Raw genomic sequence first — 15,135 nt, 5'->3', positions numbered from 1 at the left:
AGACTTAGCCCAAAATTTAGAAGACATTTTAAACCCCCTTTTTATAAACATTGTTTATAAATATTTGCTTATTGATATAATTCTATTTTATTCCATCCTGTCTTTATGTCATTGGAAGAATAATTTCTTCATAATAATTCTCGAAATCTTTGTAACTTTATTTGTTTACTTACTTATTTTGCTATTGAAACAAAGCTACCACTACCACAATATTTATTAGGCCATACTAATAACACCGGTTGAAGAGCCACATAAAGAGCTGGAAATATGTCATTCCAGTCTCCCTAATTCAGACTCTAAATTAATGAAACCAGGCTGCACTCCAGTGAAGTTATGCTACCTACACTAGCTGTGTCCTAAATTTCATTAAACAGTCATAATTCCCCATAGACAAAAGAAATAAAACTAACAAAATTAGACACAGATCAAAATTAATCACTGTATAGTTTTGTTATTCAGTGAGGTAAAGCAGCTGTTAATCCAGTTCAAATAGCCAGCTAATCCTAGTTTAGTATGATTTTTCTACAAACAAAATGGCTTTGCCTCTTTGTCTCTCACAAAATAGAAAAATAAGAATAAATAAGAAACTCTTATTTTATCTAAACCCACAAGTTTCAGAGGATCAGAGATATTTTGGACAACATCTTTTCTAAAGCATCCTGGAAGAGTAAAAACACAAAACAAAAAAAAAAAACCCACACCTGCTTTTCATAGAATGAGCCTTTAGCTTCCTTGTAATTCTGTTCCTCTAAAGTTAGGGAGAGTTTATCATTGTCATTAATGTGAGAAGAGACAAGACGAGGCTTAGCAAGTCTGAAAACCCTACCTGTAATCTCCACTGAGGATCTAAATGACATTTTTGCAACTGGTACAGGGAGATACAACTCGTGCTGAACTAAAAGTGGCGATACCAATAAAGAGGAATCATCCTGAGAATCATGTAATCAGTACAGAAAACGCTCCTGAGCATCAGGGGAACCATCAAGAGAGTATAGGCCATTGGGAAAGATATAAAACTTATGAAAAGAGACAGTCAAGAAAATATAAACTGTCATGGGGAAAAAACAAAAAAAACCTAAACAAACAAACAAACAAAAAACACAAAAGAATGAAATGTGTCACATCTATGAAATGATGAAATGCAAAAATTAAAGGAAAATTTTGATATGATAGAGACCTAAAGAAATTACATTAAGCTTACATTTCATCAGTATTGAATGAAAAAGATAAGAAATACATTGAAGTACGGTAGAAAATGTTAGATAAAGCAGTCATAGAATTAATTCCTTCAGAGAAAGGCAATGATTATGTTTTGATCTCTTGCAAAGGAAGCATCTCAAACAAAAAATTGTATTTCTAAACAAGCAAGGTTCATCTCACTTAATGTACAGTTCTAATAGTTAAATGTAGTTAGTTTATCTTCATTGTTTAAGCTTCACTTATAGTCAATGTACAGAGTTGAGCACTGAAAGGAAGTTATTAATTCATGCCATACATAACTAGAGAACCAAGCGGGGTTTTCTTTGCTTTTTTCTTGGAAGAAGCCCTCCACTTTGCTGCCTCATAGTGATAAAGATGTTCTAGACAACTATGCTAGTGTTGAAAATGTACTTTTACTTGACTAGGAGCAGGTGAAATTAGTCTAACTCCTATTTAAATTTGTTATTTTACAGAAATTCAGATCTGCACTCCCAGATATGGCATTTTAGAAATCAACAAGTCAATAGGAAAGAGGGAATGGAACTTCATGGACAGAGCAATGACAGAGAAAAAAGTGTTTTAAATTAAAATGAGCATTAAGCAGATACTGGTATTGCTCCTAGCTCTCTTATTTTTAATTTGCAAAGATGCTTTATACAAGAAATCCAAGTTTAACCTGTCTTAGATTTTGTCCAATTCAGAATGGAACAGAGATGAATCTCTGGTGAAGATTTCTAAAACAAAAAGTAACTAGTTATCCTAAATGTAAAGTCCAAAAAAAAAAAAAAAAAAAAAAAAACAAAAAAACAACAACAACAACAACAACAAACCAAACAAAACCACAAAAAAAAACCCACAAACAAAAAAACCCACCACAACCATTTTATTACATAAGGGAAAAAAAAAAAAAATATTACATGCTTGCAGGAATTGTGCCACTATCTCCATGTAAATACATTTAATCTACAAATAAGCATTTTTTAAATTGTATTTACATATGTTTTATCTTCTAGGTGATCCTAAATAAAAATATTATAATTTCTAGTTCTTTATGTTTAATTATACATACAACTATTTGCCTGGGTGTTTCAGTTATAATCAAGGATATTTAAGAAAAACCCCATGGACTACGCATATTTAACATTAAATTTAACATTAAATATGTGTAATCTATAATTGTTTTTACTTCATCTATTGCATAGCTGTCTTCAGCTCATATGAAATGACTTTATGTAATGCAAAATGTCTTCTGCCTTCCTATACGACAGATCTTCCCATAGTACAGATTTTATTTTCATTCAACCTAGCATGTGTAGCTCTAGAGTGGAATGAGCAGCATGATGAAATGTGACTAAGGGATTTACTACTCTTAAATATAAAATATTTATTATAAATATTAGTATCAATAGTATTAAAATTAGTATAAATAATTATTACTGTGTATTCTTACATATCCTGTAGATTTTAACACAAATCTAGCATACCTCGAAAAAGAACTCACTTCAAAATATATGACATATAGAATGTAAAATATGGTCATATGACACATGTTATTACTGGAGTCTCTCTTAGAACGCCTCATAGGACTTAACTGCCTCTCAAGTCTATGTGGATAAAAAACTGCATGTCACAGATTCATGAGTTGTGTATATATGTATTTATGTACATACACACATATGCACAGCCACAAACATTTTAACAATCTTTATTAGCTCCCAAATCTTTACATAAATGTTCAACCAATATATAAGCCAGTTTTATTTTGCCCATGTGGTTATGACTAAGCTTGACTCATGCCAATGACAAACGTTTCCATAACAACTAACACTCTGAAATGGGAAAATGATAAAGAACCTATTAAAAAGAAGACAGAAGTTTACTCAGTCCAGCAACTTGACAAAATAAACAGCAATGTGACCATATGAAACATTAATTTGCTTTATAAAATTTATTGAATCCTGACTTGGCAGCTGTTTTCCACCTAGCTGAAACAGCATACAACAGTCCCCAAGCTTCATAACCAGTGATATTTAAGGAGTCAGGGTGTTTTTTTCATTATTGTCTGGACATCAGTTGGTCCTTCTTACATTACTGCATATTCTGGGCTAAAATAGGCCAGATGTTGAAATCCAAAGAAGGGGGCACACTGACTAGCCTTTTTCAAATCTTTTAGACCTGCTAGACAGTTCTTGAAACAAAAGAAAACAAAAACAATAAATCTAACTTGAAATAGGGTGTGGTTTGGAGGATGAAATAAGAGTCAGGAAAACACTTCCGCATACACAGTTTCCTGTGCTTACAGCAGCAACTTTTCAAGCTGTCAGGCTGTCAAACAGATGCTCTAACAGAGTTCACTCTTGGTGCAGCTCTCCAAGGATCCCAGTGCCCTGTTTCTCCACATGAGGCTCATGCCTAGAGTGCAGCGCATTGTCTTCTCATACCACTGCCTTTGCTTCCTTCCCTCTCAAGGAGTGGGAAGAGGCTAGTGCACACCTAGATCAAATCAGCTCCAGTGTACAGACCACAGCACTCACCTAGATCCAGAAACATAGCCTACACCACTAGTTTAGGCATAGCCATGAGGACCCTTCTATCTCCTGTCAGTTTTCCAAGCAGAGCAAGACCTGAGGAACTGCATGTCACAGATTCATGAGTTGTGTATATATGTATTTATGTACATACACACATATGCACAGCCACAAACATTTTAACAATCTTTATTAGCTCAGGTGGCTCACTCAGGAATGCAGAGACCTCCAAGAAGTGTGCATTGGGAAAGAAAGTAGATCACTGGTGAGCCACTAAAAACTTTTTATGTGTATTTATGAATGAGCTGAGATGCTTCTGAAGAGTCTGTGTTGTCCTTCCATCTGGAGGAAAAAGTGGCTACGTTACCAAGTCCTCATTTTGGAAGAGGAGGCACCATGGACATTGCATTTACTTTATACTCAGATATTTTCAGTGAAAATATTTCTGGAAAAGTAAAGGCTGCCTGACATTTCCTCCACTAATCCTGTCTTAGTTTTCTCTGTCTCCTCTCCAAATATCAAGAGCTGATACCTGTTTGAGGAAAATTTTTTTGTAGATGAGAAGAGGTAGTTGAAACAGTTCAGAATGAATGAAATTACACTTATGGAAAAAAAACACTTGCATCATCATATATTTCATTGCCATTTTTTGCAAAAAGATCTCGCACAGAAGTAAATGGTGCTTGGAAGCTGAAATCTGGCAGAGGCTTGCTTCTTAGAGGGGTGTTTTTCAGCATGCCAGTAAAGAAGCTGTGATTTAGCCAGAAAAAGCTTTTTAAATAGAAACTGGCATATGCAAAATAGATTTTAAAAAAGAATTCTTTGTAAAAACTTCTTCTCTTGGATATCAAAGTGAAGACTTGACCCAATAAATGTCACATGCAGCAGAAGCTTATACATAAGGAGTGTCAGACTAACTGTTGTATGAAACCATATACAGAAAGGGTCTTTCTTAAATCTCACACACTCCTATTTCATATTTTTTTCCTTTATCCTCATATATAAATAAAAGAAGATAACATTGATTAATATCTTAAGATCTTAACATATTACAAGAATAACCTATGGTAAAAATTAAATTTTCTTATGTTAAGGATGTTTACATGAATGAAGCCACAGTAAACATCCTCATTTACAGTTACTGCTATCTTCCTAAAATGCCAACAACAGATCTTCTTTCAAATAATATAGTAATTTTCCCTGTGTCTATTAGAAGACTGCATTTTTTGAAGCATAAGTACAGACCCCAGTTTCGATGTGACTATCACCTGGTATATCTCCAGATCCTTTCTTCTCACCATCCACAGCTTTGGATTTCTTGCCATTGCACAATGAGCAAAATATATATTTATATTGTCTGAGAATTTTCAGAGGAAATAGGAAGGTGATTCCAACAACAAAATGTGACATAATTTAGTCACAAAATGGCTGACATTGGAAGGGACCTCTGGAAATCATCTTGTCCACACCACCCAGGACAGTGCCCAGACAGCTCTTGAATATCTCTGAGGAAAGAAACTCTACAACTCCTCTAGGCAACATGTGCCAGTGCTCAGTCATCCTCACAGAAAAAATATGTTAATAAAATGTATTTAAAATATTAAATACACTTTTACTTTGAAAGGAGAGGAAGCTTAATTCTTTATGTTGAAGTGTTTATACTCTGGGATGGTTAAAGTATTGGTTGCTTTTGGAAAGAGATCAAGGACAGTCTCTAGTGACAGACTGACTCAGCTGATGACACTTTAAAATAGAAGTTTAACAATTGTTCCTGAATTCCTTTGGGATTTATTTTAGTGGTATAATGAACTCACTTGGTTTTAATACACATATAATAAATACAGGATTTCCATTATAGTTCAGCTGGAATTTAATGCATCAGTATTTTACCTCCCCAAATAATGATATAATACACTGCATCATGGCTTCACACTCCCCATTTGTTGCTCATACTGCATGCATTGGTAAAGATGCATTTAAGATGAGCTAAAGAATGCAACACCTTTTTGTGAATGTGGGCCCCATTTCCTACCAGACCTAGACTGGACATTAGGAAAAAATTTTTCACAGAAAGAGTGGTCAGACAGTGGAACAAGCTGCCCAGGGAGGTGGTGGAGTCACCATCCCTGGAGGTGTTTAAGGGTCGTTTAGATGAGATGCTGGGGGATATGGTGTAGGGGAGAACTTTGTAGAGTAGGGCTGATGGTTGGACTCGATGATCCCAAGGGTCTTTTCCAACCTGAATGATTCTGTGATTCTATTCTAATACTAATTTGGATTAACATATTCAGCATATAATTAGTGTTAGAACCCAGGAGAAATCTCTCCAAGGAAGCTATAAAGAAATCCAAATTTCCAGACTTGTTTTATCTGTATTCTGGTCTTCTTACAGTCATTCCCAGACAATGGCTCATATTTGCCCAAACACAGTTCTTGTTATGCCATATAATAATGCACAGACTAAATCTGTAAATTAATGCTGTGCTCAGCCATTCCAGGGATGGTAACTATTGAAACACCTACATTAGATGGGAAGTTCCACGCTTTATGATAAAGAAATGCAAAATGGACATACTCTTCTGGTTGTTGTTATTATGTCTCAAATAATTACATGATTTTTGAGTCTACATCATAATGTGTAAAAGATTGTCTTCATATTGATAAAAAGACAGCACAATATAAATTTTCTTATGAAATGTGTATAACCGAGAAACATCTCATTATTCACAGTATCACATCAACTGAAAGCCTATAGTGAAATTCCTATGCATGTCAGTGGGATCACATCCACATCTTTAGTGTACTGGTGGATGGTGAACTCTAAGAGATTTAGTTTTTATCTAACCTCGTTAGTTACCTGTCTGTGTTCTGTAACACAAAATATATGTTCAGAACAATACATAGCAGATATTAAGTCAGCTTCTTCAGTTGAAAGGTCTTGAGAATGTAATTTGTGATCTAACTGATACTGAAATTATACTTTCAAATATAAGTATCATTTATGTATGCAGATATACACAGGCAGCTCTTAGCATGGAATAAAAATTCTATCTCTGTTCTATATGTATAAGATCATAAATGCTAGTTTTGAGATAAGTCATTTTCAGTTATTAACGTATCAACTTTCTAGTATCTATGTGATAGTCTTCTCTTTAAGGTAAATTTAATTCCTGTGGACATACAAAGTAAGCATATGTCAAACACAGACTACAGTGCATTTAATTCAAGATGACAACCAGTATTATTGTGGATGCTAATCATGCTTCTTAGGGTTGTAACTAAGGATCAACACAGCATGTAGTCCCAGTATGTTAGGTTTTTCACTTGGATAAATAGACAGGGTTTTGTCTGAAAGGGCTGTGAGCTACAATTCAAATGTGGGAGAACAGAAGAAAAAAAACAGTAAATTATTGGATGGCTGACAACAATGTTTTTATTCACATTTTTAATAGGGTAAAGGGTACTTAGAGCTAGTTGAAGCTAGACTGAAAGAGGAGGAAAAAGGAAATGAGGGGAAGTTAGAGCAATGAAAAAGGGTAAAAGGGCAAATAGGGAAAAGAAATTTTGAATGACATTGAAGATTAGAGCAAACATCCAAATCAAAGTAAATGAAAGTCTAGTCAAAACTATGCAAGGATTTGAATGAATAAAAGGCCAAGCTTTGTTTTCTTCTGCGTCTGATATTAAAATGTTTCCTACTGATCTTCTCAGCTGCCCATCAACATCAGTGTTAATATACTATTTTGCTATCTTAAGGCCTGGACAATTTTCAAGCTTCATTTTTATTTATCAGTTTTGCTCCACACAATGATTAGATGCCTATGCTTTCATTTACTTTAAAGGTGTCATGAATTCCAATATAGTAAGGTATTGAAAAATTTAATGAAGATGCCTATAGCTACATTTTACTACATGGTACATTTTCAATAACAGCATAATGGCCTTTCACAGATGAATAGTCAGAAATTTACCAGGTAAGCATTACATGAGAGGTTGTCTTAATTTATTTTTTTTTTTTTCAGAATACATAACAGAATGTGTTTGTTCTTTTGGGTAGTCAAATATGTAATTAATTTTGCAACATTAATTTTTCAATCATGAAAATGTTATCACAACCTTGTTTGTCACATCTTTGAACTCTGCATATTGTGTTGGTGTGGCAGGTTCTTCCTGGCTGCTGAAATGCAGCAGCCATTGATTTCCTTCTTCTGTGACCTTGTTCTCAGGACTTTATGGTATTTGGGGCCCTTGCAGTAAGAGCTGATACTGACCACAGATCAGATTTGTTTGGGTATAAATGGAGTCCTCTGGGAGAGCCATTTTGAGCTAGACCCCTCCTGGAGCAGTGTGCTGCAGTTGAGGACACTCCTCTTTGGGTCAGAATGTTGCCCAAGAAAACTCTTTGAGGTGCCCCTATGGGTCAGGATACTGCCCTAAGAAGTTCCCTGAGATTGAGGTGAATGACTGAGCATTTTGTGTTGTCATTAAACCCTAGAAGTTGTGGTGATAGTTTTGTTCTCCTTTCATAGACATTTGAATCTGCCTATTGTATGTTTGTGGAATGCTAGTTAATTTTATTGAAAATAATTTTTATATTTGTTTATCTGAGGGCTTCCACAACAGTTGGGAACAGACCTTTACTTGAATAAGCTGAATATTTATTAAAATAATTAACTCATGCTTTTATAATTGTTGTTATCCTGATTACTTTTTTGTTCTTAAAATGCAAGAACGGATATTATCTGGACAAACAACAATCTTTGAAATACTACTAACTGAAACACAAACTCATCTTTGTCAAAAGGAAAAAAAATACACTGCATGGAATACATATAACTTCTAAGAAGAGATGGTCATCAGGACAGCTACTGTTTGTTTTTCCCAGGCAGCAGACTTAGGATATGATTCAGTTCACACTTACACAGACAGGGTCCTTTAGATCCCATGGTAGAGTTTGATACTGGAATACAGAAAGTCCTGGATTCTGGTACCTGTATTTTGAAGGAGTGTTCTGTATTCCTTGTAGGACAAAAAACTCTTCCTCTAAAATCAGCCTTCTAGCTGAGAAAGATCAAAGCATAGCATCCTCCCTCTCCCCCGAAATGTGTTTTGTTGCTTTTATGTGATGTTTTAAAAGAATCTTTTAAATTCCTTCACTATATATTTACACATTCACTGGTAATATTAAAAGTTTATCCCTTTATTATCACAGCATGTAATTGTTTCAAGCCTCCCAAGCCCTTCAGATTCAATCACTGGTTTCAAATAGTCTGTAAATATTTTCCAGCATCTTCAGAAAATAATCTTATGCTCTGTCAGAAGTTTTAGAAGAGGACTATTAAAGAATATATGCAGAGGCAAGAGAAAACAATCATTTCCTCAGAATGAAATTGGTTCTGAAAGTTTTCAAAGTATTTACATAAGCTGTGTTATGCTGGGAATTTTTTCAAATTCCTGTAAATTGCTATACACCATAGGATAGTGAGTTTCTAAAATACCACTTCAGCAGCAACTTCTGTGTAGCTGCCAGATAAACACTCGCACATCTGTGGCTCGGTGTTCCCAAGGACAAGAGAACAGCATGAATGGGAGCTCTGCTGCAGGAGGCTGACTAGGTACCACTGGGGATATAGGAAGGAGTCTGAGAGGGAAAAACATTAGCTGTGTATTATTTCTTTATAGAGGCCATTGTAATTAACTACAGCGAACAGGCACCAAACAGGTAACTATGTTGAACAAAAATATTATTTTTTAAAATGTGATTTCATTTGGCTGCTGTTTTCTTAGGAGGGCACTGCAGCCTTGTGGAATGTATTTTATTTTGATTCATGAGAAACTGAATCATGCAATGGGTCTATTTTGTTAAATCAGGCATTTTGTCTTTTTATATACTGAAAAAAATATTACCAGATTGATTCCTCAGAAATGTATGGCAGACTTCTCTGTATTATTTAGTGACTTAACTTAGCCTATTTCCGTCCACAATATATAGAATAAGCTTAAGCTTTCTAGTGATTTTGAGTTCCTTATTTGTGAATACTATCTCTAAAAGTGTCATATTTTCAATATATTCAACCTCTGTTCTCATTTCTGTTCCCTTAGGTCTTAAATAGGAGCTGGAGAGGATGCTTTAAATGACACACCCAGAAAGTGACAAGGAAAAATAAAACTAATATTTAAGTTTTGAAAATGTAAAAATTTAAAAACTCAATTTAAGAAATCCCAAGAAGAGCCCACTGAAAATTAGATCTCTATCCTGAGAAATTCTGAGTCCTCAGGAGGGTTTTCCTGTTATGGATCAAAATGAAAAGAAAAAGAAACAGGTGAATTCATTGCAAATATTACATTTCTTTAGTTGTCAGTGTTACATGAGGTTATTTTAAAATTTTATATTATACCTAGCCAGAATTGAAAACTTTCGTTGTGACATGAGAATCATTTCATTGAAATAAAAAGTCTGAAAAATGTAACCTAACAGGAACATTTTGAAAATTACGAGGTTTTTAATATATTTTTAAATTTCTAGATCAATTGGTAAAAAAAAAAAAAAAAAAAAAAAAAAATTTTCCTTTTGGCTACTACATGTATTAGGTTTGTGTGACGAGGTTTTGGTGGTGGTGCGCTACAGGGGTGGCTTCTGTGAGAGGCTACTAGCAGCTTCCCCTGTGTGCAGAAGAGCCAAGGCCGGCCAGCTCCAGGACAGACCCACCGCTGGCCAAGGCCGAGCCCATCAGCAACAGGGGTAGTTCCTCTGGGATAATATATTTAAGAAGGGGCAAAAAAAAAACCTGTGCAACTTCAACCACAGAGAGGAGTGAGAATACGTGAGAGAAAACAGCTCTGCAGACACCAAGGTCAGAGAAGAAGGAGGGGCAGGAGGTGCTCCAGGCGCCGGAGCAGAGGTTCCCCTGCAGCCCGTGGTGCAGCCCCTGGTGAGGCAGCTGTGCCCCTGCAGCCCAGGGAGGGGAACGGTGGAGCAGAGACCCACCTGCAGCCTGGGGAGGGCCCCACAGCAGAGCAGGTGGATGTGCCCAAAGGAGGCTGTGACCCCTCGGACAGCCTATGCTGGAGCAGGTTTTCTGGCTGGATTTGTGACACTGTGGGGGACCCACGCTGGAGCAGTCTGTTCCTGAAGGACTGCACCCATGGAAGGAACCCACGCTGGAGCAGCTCATGAAGGATTGACACTGGAGAAGTTTGTAGAGGACTGTGTCCTGTGGGCAGGACCCCATGCTGGAGAAAGGGAAGGGTGTGAAGAGCCTTTCCCCTGAGGAGAAGGAGTGGCAGAGACAACATGTGATGAACTGGCCACAACACCCATTCCCTGACCCCCTGTGCTGCTGAAGGGCTAGGAGGTAGAAAATTCTGGAGTAAAGTTAAGCCCAGGAAGAAGGAAGGGGCGAGGGGAATGTGTTGTTTTAAGATTTGGTTTTATTTCTCATTATCCTACTCTGTTGTGAATGGTAATAAATTAAACTGATTTCCCAAATCAAGTCTGTTTAGCCTGTGACAGCAATCCTGAGTGAACTCCCTGTCCTTATCTCAGCCCATGAGCCTTTGGTTATATTTTCTCTGCCATGTCCAGCTGAGGAGGGGAGTCATAGAGTGGCTTTGGTGGGCACCTGACATACAGCCAGGGTCAACCCACCACAATATGTTATCAAAAACTTAGCAAAAACTTACCAAAACTTCAAGCTCTGATGATAAGCTCCAGAGTTCCCAGTGACACAGAGCCAAGATGAATGCCAAGCACAGCTAAAACAAAACTACTTTTCTCTCTGTTTAAAGTGTGAAATATAACATCAGTATCTTTTTGATATAAGAACAAAAGGACAAATCTTACTTTCTACCAAGCACCTTTACTTCTGAGATATTGGCACCAATCCAGTACTCACTGGTCTTATTTCTTCTGCTGCAGCTCCATTCATTGTGTAACATGCACCTCACCTAATCTGACAATCAAACTTCTCTCCAAGGGACAGCAGAGAATTAACTTTCTAAAGCAAAGACACACATTCTGAGATGTAAGGAAACTGATATAAATGCTAGTTAGGGAACATGTCATAAAATCCTCCAAAAAAAAATGTAGACACTGTTTCCATGGCCTACTGTCAGAGGAAGACGGTCAGCAGTATCTTGTCAAATTAAGCAACCAGAGTAATGGAATATGTTGCAAGACATACAAATTCACACAGAAAGATATACTCAATGTTCCTATCAGCCACTATCCAAGCACTCACATCTAGAATTTCTTCTATATGTCTGTGCTCACAGATTTAATTATTTTCTAGAACAAGAATAAACATTTTATTTTGAAATTCCTGAGCTACACAATTTTTCTTTTGGTATTTTAATGCACATGGCATACATCTCTCAGTGCTTAAAAGGGAATCACCATGTGACAGTGATTGTCACCTTTCTCTTCTGTCCAGAGAAAATCAGCTGAACCTAACCATGAAGAGGCAGGCAAACATAAACTATGGCCTAGTCGTGCATATCCATCATCTCTAAATAATTTTACTGCCTGACATTTTTCTAAAAAGTGTGGTCACAGTTTCACAGATGTAGAAGATTCATAGAATAGCATGTTGGAAGGAACCTCAAGGATCATCTGGTCCAACCTTCTTGGAAAAGCACAGTCTAGAGAAGATGGCCCAGCACTCCATCTAGCTGAATATTAAAAGTGTCTAATGTTGGGTAATCCACCACTTCCCTGGGGACATTATTCCAACATCTGATTACCCTCATTGTGAAGAATGTTCCTCTTGTGTCCAATCAGAATCTCCCCAGGAGTAACTTGTATCCACTACTCCTCATCTTTTCTATGTAACTTCTTTTTAAATAATATTCTCAGTCTTCTTTGTAGCCACTCTTTAAATAGTAGAATGTGGTGATAAATTCTCTCTTAAGCCTCTTTTCTATCAACTTAAGAAACCCAGATATCTCAGCCTTTCTCCATATGTCAGACTTCCCAGTCCCTTGAACACCTTTGTGGCCCTCCTCTGGACCCTCTCCGGCATGTCCACATCTGTTTTGTATAGTGGGGACCAGAACTGAACCCAGTATTCCAGGTGTGGCCTGACAAGCGCTGAGTAGAGTGGGGTAATGACTTCTTTGTGTCTGCTGGTGATGCCTTTGTTGATGCAGCACAGCATCCCATTGACTTTCGTTGCCCCTGCAGCACACTGTTCACTCATATGTATTGTGTTCATTTAGATGGGCAGCGCTTACACCTGGAGCCCCAGGTCCCTTTCCACAGAGCTGCTCCTGTGGCAGGTGCATCCACCCAATGAAAGCAGAGCTTATTGGCTGCTGAGGTGTAGCAGCTTTGTGCTGCCTTTGTTCTCAGGGCCTCATGACAGTTGGGGTTTTTGGCCAATGGGAGCCGCTATTGACTGCAGGTCAGATTCAGCCTGGGTATAAATGGAGTCCCCTGTGGGGACTACTGGGAGCTCGTCCCCTGGAGCAGCAGCTGTGGTCAAGGACTCTCCCCTTGGGTCAGGACGCTGCCCAAGGAAACTTTTCAAGGGACCTTGGATTGGGATGCTGCCCTGAGGAGGTCCTTGAGGTTGAGAGCCCTCACTTGTTAGGTGAGTGATAGAGTGGTTTGTGTTGTCGTTAAACCCCAGGAACGGGGCTTTCTTCTGAGTTTTGGGTTGCCTTTAAACCCTATAGAGGTCTTTGTTACGCATTCTGGGTTGCCGTTAAACCCTAGAAAGCTGTTCTGTTCTCCTCTCACAGACATTTGAACCTGTAATTTATGGAGAGTTAGTTACCTGTGTTAATAAAAATTTTTTATTATTTTTGGTGTGTGGCTGTTTAATGGAGAGTATCCATAACAGCTCCCCAGCCAGGTAGATCCCAGCCTGTGCTGCACTCCTGGATTGTGTTTTCCCAGGTGCAAACCCTGACACTTGTCCTTGTTGAACTTCATAATGTTCTTAGCCACTCTTCCAGCCTATCCAGGTCTTTCTGAAGGGCGGCTCTCCCTTTTGAAGTGTCCACTTCTCCACTCAGTTTGGTATCATCAGCAAACTTCATCAGGGTACACTTGATCCCATCATACAAATCATTTATGAAGATATTAAACAACACTGAGCCCAATATTAATCCCAGGGAGACCCCACTTCTGACAGGTTGCCAGTTTGAAAAAGAGTAATTTCCCACCACTCTCTGGCTGCAGAATGTCAGCCAGTTCCCCACCCACCACACAGACTACTTGTCTAGACCGTAACGCACCAGTTTCTCTAGGAAAAGGATGTGGGGAACTGTATCAAAAGCCTTGAATTAATCCAGGTAGACAATGTCCACTGCTCACCCTACATGAACCGAGCAGATTACTTTGTCATAGAAGGCAATCAAGTCTGTCAAGCATGATTTGCCCTTGGTGAATCCATGCTGGATTTTCCAAATCACATGCTTCATTTGACTTGTGACAACTCCTAGGAGGATCCATTCCATAACTTTCCCAGGGACTGAAGTAAGACTGGTGGGCCTTTAATTTCCTGGATCCTCCTTTAAGACCTTCTTGTAGATGGGGGCAACAGTAGCCTTATTTCAGTCTTGTGGGATGTTCCCCAGTCTCCATGACTTCTCAAAGACTATAGAGAATGGCCTCACAATGACATCAACCAGCTCTGTTAACACCCTCAGGTGGATAACATCGGGGACAACAGGTGGATGCTCATGGTAATTCTGTCTGGGATCAGTATGCCTGCTGCATTTTGTATGAGTTTAACTTCAGACATGTCTGTTAGAGAAGACCATACTCTGCAACGGTCATGAAGTTCCAACTGTCATGGAAATGCACCAGCTTATTCTCAAAAAAATGGCCGGATTTCATGGTTCAGCTGGGTTTCTCACTGGTCATATGAACATGGAAGAACATTCTTATGGAACAATGGAGTGGAAAACAGGTGTATCTCAAGAAGAGTTATCTCATATTCAGGATCCTGTAGGCTGCTTTCATAATACATGGGGCACCTCAAAATAGAAAAGAGTGTTGCTGAAAAAGAGAAAGTCATTGGATGTGGGTTTTCCTCTGATAATTATCTTTAATAAAGTATTTTTTTCTAAGGTCTAAATCACATATCTTCAGCCTCTGTCCAGTGTGCATTCAGCAGTTAGACATAAAATTCAAGACTTCACTGGGAATATTGTCTAGAATAAGACCCACACACCTACCCACACTTGAGACACAACATCCCAAATATCAAAGCAGAAAATGCACTAGTTCAGGGTAACTGTGAGTTATGTAGAAGAATCACATCAGTACTCAGACCTTGTGAGAGAGTTTGCCATCCTTATTCTTTGTGTGTAGCCATGAATACAAAAGAAGTGGAACAAGTCTATACACCAGAGATTTCATCTGAGAAACATCTTAGGAAGCTGGTTTTTTCTCAGCTGT

Source organism: Athene cunicularia (genome assembly GCF_003259725.1).
Source record: "Athene cunicularia isolate RWA chromosome 2 unlocalized genomic scaffold, athCun1 chr2_part1, whole genome shotgun sequence".
Classification (NCBI taxonomy): Eukaryota; Metazoa; Chordata; class Aves; order Strigiformes; family Strigidae; genus Athene; species Athene cunicularia.
This window is presented reverse-complemented; position numbering follows the sequence as displayed.